At 37.8% G+C, this 6,487-nt stretch overlaps 1 long non-coding RNA gene across 1 annotated transcript in view; it reads right to left on the reverse strand.

Moving 5' to 3' along the window:
• LOC136829278 (uncharacterized) overlaps positions 1-2,501 on the reverse strand; it is a 17,430-nt gene extending 14,929 nt beyond the window's left edge. Inside the window, exons 1-3 of the long non-coding RNA XR_010850343.1 lie at positions 2,401-2,501; positions 2,207-2,293; positions 1,519-1,653 (exon numbers count right to left, since the gene is read on the reverse strand). This is a non-coding gene — a long non-coding RNA (uncharacterized lncRNA). The remainder of the gene's footprint in view (positions 1-1,518; positions 1,654-2,206; positions 2,294-2,400) is intronic.
• Between the last annotated feature and the right edge of the window lie 3,986 nt (positions 2,502-6,487).

Genomic DNA, 6,487 nt, shown 5'->3' on the forward strand with positions numbered 1-6,487 from the left:
AGGTATCGAAGCTTCACAAATTAAGATTACATAAAACAATTAAAAAGGAACGAAGTGATTATACGATAGCCTGGTGAATCAGCAGTCACTTCTTAACTACTCTAGCGTTCAGACCGACACGCCATTAGATTGAAAATACTGTTAACAGGAATAACACCGAGATACAGTTAACCACCTGGACCCCAGACAACCCATCCGTATAATCTGCGGCCTAATGTTACCTTGTACAGGAACCAGAACCAAATTAACCAGTGTCGAGTCAAGATTCAAATGACAAAATATTGACGGACCCAAGACGGTGTTGGCAAATCAATGCGTTTAGAACTCAAGTTCTAGGGGACATTTTGGATATAGTTTGATATGTTAAGCTGCTCAAGCTCCCACGATTTCAATACATGAAACCCAGTTGAATCCTCTCTACAATCATATACCAATTAATGACGTTAAGCTTTAAGCTATATATTGTCAACCATGTCATCACAATACTTCGATTAACTATCAACCAACGGGGAATAGCTTTTCAACCCTAGGCCTAGCCCGCATTTCTTCCCTCCCCTCTCCAAGTTATAAACATTCAACCCCAGCTAATATCCAAATAGATAGGGGCAGTGCATCAAAATCACTAGCACGTTATGGAGACTACTTTAACACTGGTTTATATGTAGCTTCAAGCTTTCAACCAGAGCTTTGGCGACTAGAAAAGCCCTTTTAATTCAAGTTAACACTGTGGAGCTTATTTTTGAAAACGAGGTCTTAATTTCATTCAAGTGTCAACACTGGTTTATATGTAGCTTCAAGCTTTCAGCCAGAGCTTCGGCGACTAGAAAAGCCATTTTAATTCAAGCAACTCTGTAGAGCTTATCTTTGAAGTTTTAATTTCATTCAAGTGTCATCTACCACTTTCGCCAACATTTTTTTAACCAAATATTGAACTGGATTCGTACGAAACTAACCTTTAAGCTCAAAACCTCGGGACACAACCAAGAACCATCCAGATATTTTGAACTGGTTTATATGTAGCTTCAAGCTTTCAACCACAGCTTTGGAGACTGGAAAAGCCCTTTTAATTCAAGTAACACTGTAGAGCTTATTTTTGAAGCTTAGTTTCAAGGGTCATCTACCACTTAAGCCAATTTATTTTTTTTAATCAAATATTTAACTGGATTCGTACAAAAATAACCTTAAGCTCAAAAGCTCGGGACTCATATCTCTGGACTCTCATAACCAAGAACCATCCAGATATTTGAAGATTTATTTTCAGTCAAGTTCCTCAAACGTTGCAGTTTGTGTACACTGCAAGCAGACCAATCGTCAACGTTAAGCTGCTTTATAACAGACTGGAAGATTAATCTCCAACTTTTTTATACCTAGACATTTTACCTAAAAATTAAAACATCCATAAATGTCCGGTTTAATTTCAAGACCCTTTACAATCTTTCGGTAATCTTTATTAAAATACCAGGTAGTTAAGGTAAATAATTTTTTTTTAATTTAAAGAACTTATGAAAAGAAAATTACCAAAATCTAAAGTCTGATGAGACTAGTTGCCTGCCAAATTCCACTCTTCAAATATCAATTATACGGCGATTGAACTGTAATGGCTGTATTAATCTGGGAAGGGTTTGTTTTTTTTCTCTATGTTCATGGTTCAACCTGCAAAGCAAAACTTGGCATGAGAGACTTAATCTTTAAAAGACTTCAACCCTATCTTAAAATGGATTAGCTGGGCAGATTTTCTTACGTTAATTTCAGAATTTTAGATGTAAATAAAATCACTTAAGTCGTAAATCTAGCATATTTACTAAACTACCATTTAACTGGAAAATCTGATACAGTAATCAAATTTAATATGCTAGGCTAAAATATGCCTACTTAATGTGACTCGAGTAACAACTGTACCAGTTCTGAAGTAAGAATTCGGTCGATACAGAACTTGTAAAGTAAAACCATAAGTTACCAGCAGAAAATCCATATTGATACAAAATAAAACTAAGAAATACGCCAGAGGTCTTACCAGTTAATTTGGATAAGTTTAAAAAAAAAAAAAAAAAAAAAAAAAGCAAGCCCCCTCCTGACATACGGTAATTTAAAATTACCGCATGTCAGAAGGGACATCCTCCCCACATCAGGGGCTCCGCCCCTGAAGGGGGAGGATTAGCTTGCAAAGTGGATTTTTGAAAGTAATGTTACGATGCAAAATACTCACCATTTCCACTGGCATAGTTACCAAACGCTGGATGTTGCAGTACTCCGGTTGATATTGTAGTATAGCCTGGTCTTCGTTCCTCCGCACCTGAAAATAATCAAGAAGTCAGAACAAAAAGTATGTTGTAAGACAACTTCAATAAACAAATTTCACTGAAGAGACATCGCACAGCTTAAGAGATCAAACATATTCACGTAGGCAGCACGAAGTTTAACAGCAGCTTTACCGCAGGTACAGAGCCGGAACATCCACAAGAAACCGCCACGTAGTCCACACTGTCTCACTAAAACCCAACAACTGAACTTCCACAGCGGGCTACAAATCGGCAATGAAGCGTCAGGCCAAACAAAACGCTTAGCAAGGACGATGGAAACAGGACTACCCACAAATAGACGCATTCTTGTTTCAAATTCCTCCCTTCTCATATTAATTAAATATATACTTGCTGTTGAAGTGAAACATCAAATGTTATAGAATAGAAGGTGCGGGGACGTTATTCTCTAATGTTAATACTGTAGGCCTATATTTAACTTAATCTTACTTAAAGCGCCTAAACGAAAATGCATACTCAACAATAATTTGCTCAACTACGTAATTGAATGTGTATTTCAAAAAGGCTATTTTTTTTAATTCGGAGGTTTTTTCTTTGAACTCCGCCCACAAAACGAACCCTACCCTTCCGCGCTATTCCCTCGAAATCAAAATCAAAACTCTGCACTGTAGTTGCAATGCAGCATCATATTCAAATGGACCTTGGCCATTACTAAGGGGGTTTTCGATCCCCATTGGGGCTCAAACGCCTCTTGCACCAAACCAGTAAAATTTGTTACCAATTTCAGGTAGCCTATGCTGATTATGTTACAAGATTATATATCTTTAGGTACGCTTTATTTTAGATATTGGCCATTTCCACATTATCTGTTAAAACTGAGATTATCAAAAAATTTCTCCACTCTTTCATCCTTTATCTTTGTTGAGGAAGAACAAATCCATCTTCTTCACAAACTTGATGGTAAAGGTACATTTTTTATTCCTGGTCTCTGTTAAAGCTTTGCTCAGACGTAGATGAACTTAACAAAGAGGACACTGTCACAGCTCTGGTCAGCTGTGATCAGAGGTGCGCATGCTCTGTGAGATGAATGGAGCACGGCCTAAAGATGACAAGAAACGTGACCGTAGGCCAACATTGCAGAATTTGTTTTCATAAACTTCATTTTTATATAGGAACACTTTGCAACTTTTTGTGGCTCTTAAATGGTACTGTATCAGCTACATTGCTTAATTTTATGATCATAATCTAGTTTTTTTACTTCCCAAAATATACTGTAGGATGGCAAAGTTGGGCTCCCTTGACCCACTCAGGCTATGACATTGAAGGTATTTCCTTGCAGAGCACTTTCCTCATAATTAAATACAGAATTTAAGCCAAAGGTCAAGCACTGGGACCTATGAGGTTATTCAGCGCTGAAACAGAAATTTGACAGTACAAAGGTCTGAAAGGTGTAACTGGAGGAAAACCTCAAAGCAGTTGCACTATGAAATAATTGCTAGGAGAGGGTGGATAGCAAGATGGAGGAGAGATAATATGAATGGAGGTACAGTAAAAGGAATGAAAGGGGTTGCAGCTAGGGGACGAAGGGATGCTGCAAGGAACCTTAAGTAATGCTTACAGTGCACCCCATGAGGTGCACTGATGGCAGTAACTCCCTATGGGGACTTTTCTTATAAATTCCTTCATAAAGCACTTTCCTTGTAAATTTCCTAATAAAGCACTCTCCTTATGAACTTCCTTATAATGAACTTTTTAACATTTTAATGTTTGAATTAAATGTTTTTTGGGGGGGATTTTTCAATCTTTTAATAAAACCACCACACACACCTGCACGTTCTCTATTTTGATTTATGCATCAAAGAGCCTAGCTTCATTCCTGATACAATTAAACTATGGAAAAACTCTTCTTGGTAGTACCATTGATAATGGAGTTTAAAACTTTTTTACGAGTCTGTAATACGGTTGTAAAGAGTAAAAAGTACTAGTCTTGGTTTTTGTGATTTGTATTGTTGTTTTTGTATCTATTACTTTACTATTATTCCTTTATTCACGCCTTATTTTCTCTTCTTTTTTCTCAAATGGGGTCTCACTCCGTGAAAGCTTGCTTTGCGAATTAATGGTTTTTTTTGGACATCCCATTATTTTGAATGTCTACTCATTTTGAATCTAAACCAAAGACCATCCTAATATAGTATGATGATGGACGTAACCAGAAATCACAGCAGTGTCTGCCCAAGGCTGTGAAGACCAACAGGAATTCCTATTTCATTACGGGACGGAAGACGCCAAGAGGAGGTGAGTCTAAAGAACCCTTCCTTCATCACCAGGACATTGGTGGTGAGGATCTTGACAAAGTTCTTCAGCCTAATCATGGATTTCTGCCAATGATGCTGTTTCCAAACACAGTACTACAAAGACGTAGCTAGCACGGAGAATCGGACAAAACTACAGTAAAGTACTGTACGTTATTTCGACCTTCACCACAGCTCAGCTAGTAGTGAGTTTTTCCTTTTGGGAATAATCATCAGTTCATGACTGAGTCAGAGAATGCTTCTTCACATGCAAATCTTTTATGTCTTTTCCCATTTTGTGCCTTGGCTTCATCACGGACACACTCCCGAATAACACTTGACAGAAGATTGTCTGCTGACATGTGCTCTGGAAGCAGAGCACATCCACGCCTTTAGACCCAGTAAGGGTATTACCTCACTTGTTCGTGTGTTGCCTTCTTGTCAGTATGGTATGTTAAGCTGCTGGATACCCAAAGCTTTAATTATTCCAGTTCACATTTCACACCTTTTATCCTTTTTGACACGTGTTTAAGGATAAACATTTACTAAACTGATTTTATCATTATTAATGCACTGAGAATAAATTACATACTCTGTTTGCATTGTCACATTGTTTTTAACTCCCTTTCTTTAATAAAATACGAATTGTTTTCAAAACCACATTCATTAGCTCTCTCCCCTCTCCACTAAGCTCTTTACGCCAATTAATCAATTATTTTCCAGTAAAAGTCTCCTTTCCTTTTCTTGAAGTATTTTTGAGCTATTGCATTGGAACAATAAGTTATCTTTGTAGTTTTGACTGCTTGATCAACAGCCCAATTCTTAGTCATGTATACACATCCCTTTTTTTTTTTATTAATAAGGTATGATAAGTGTCAGACAATAGGTAACAACATATGAGATTCCAGTCCCATGGTACCTGCACAATATAATACCAATCAAATTCCTCCATATGAATGATGGAATAGTTTACCATGTGAAACTTTCTGTCATTTCTCATTTATAATTCATTTCTCTGTTTTTGGGGGGATCCTCAGGTTTGTTCCATTCTACTTTTATAGCTCGGGTTGCTTGTAATACTAATAAAAAAAAATAATGCTTACAATGATAAATATTAAGGGACATTGTAGCAGCCTGCTCCCACCTCAAGGAAACTTGTTTTTATTAGGTCACGAAGTGTGATCAGATAATGTTATTCTTGGAGTAGGCAATTTAATCTCTACAGTTTGAGGGTCGAGAGAGAGAGTCCTGTGGTGGGGGAGTAAGAATACTACCCTTGAAGTCCTTGGTGTCATAAAAGGTGACTATAAGGGCAACTACTACCTTCTAGATGGACCTTTTAGTCAAAAGCTAAGCCCACCACTGATAAATGGGGTTAACAACTCTGAAGGAATGCAGTTGTATAAACTCTAACCAAAACCTTCAACCATGCCAGATGTGTTACAGAATGAGGATAGGGTTACGGGAGGATAGGAATATAAGATTTAAGCCAAAGGCCGAGTGCTGGGACCTATGAGTCATTCAGCGCTGAAAGGAAAACTGAGAGTGAAGGAGGTTTGAAAGGTGTAACAGAAGGAAAACCTCACAGTTGTACTATGAAAAAATTGTTAGGAGAAGGTGAAAGGTATGACGGAAGAAAGAGAATATGAACGGAGGTACCGTAAAAGGAATGAAAGAGGTTGCAGCTAGGGGCCGAAGGGACGCTGCAAAGAACCTTAAGTAATGCCTACAATGCACAGAGTGAGGTGCACTGATGGTGCTACCCCCTACAGGGAAGACTGGAGTAGGATCATGGAATGTTGGTACCCTGACAAGAAAGTTCAGAGAAATTTTTGATGTGATGGAAAAGGTGATAAATGTTCTAAGAATACAAGAGATTAAGTGGAATGGAAAAAGAACCAAAGAGGTAGGTTATGGGTATGAGCTCTATTGCTGGGA

Source organism: Macrobrachium rosenbergii, chromosome 44 (genome assembly GCF_040412425.1).
Source record: "Macrobrachium rosenbergii isolate ZJJX-2024 chromosome 44, ASM4041242v1, whole genome shotgun sequence".
Classification (NCBI taxonomy): Eukaryota; Metazoa; Arthropoda; class Malacostraca; order Decapoda; family Palaemonidae; genus Macrobrachium; species Macrobrachium rosenbergii.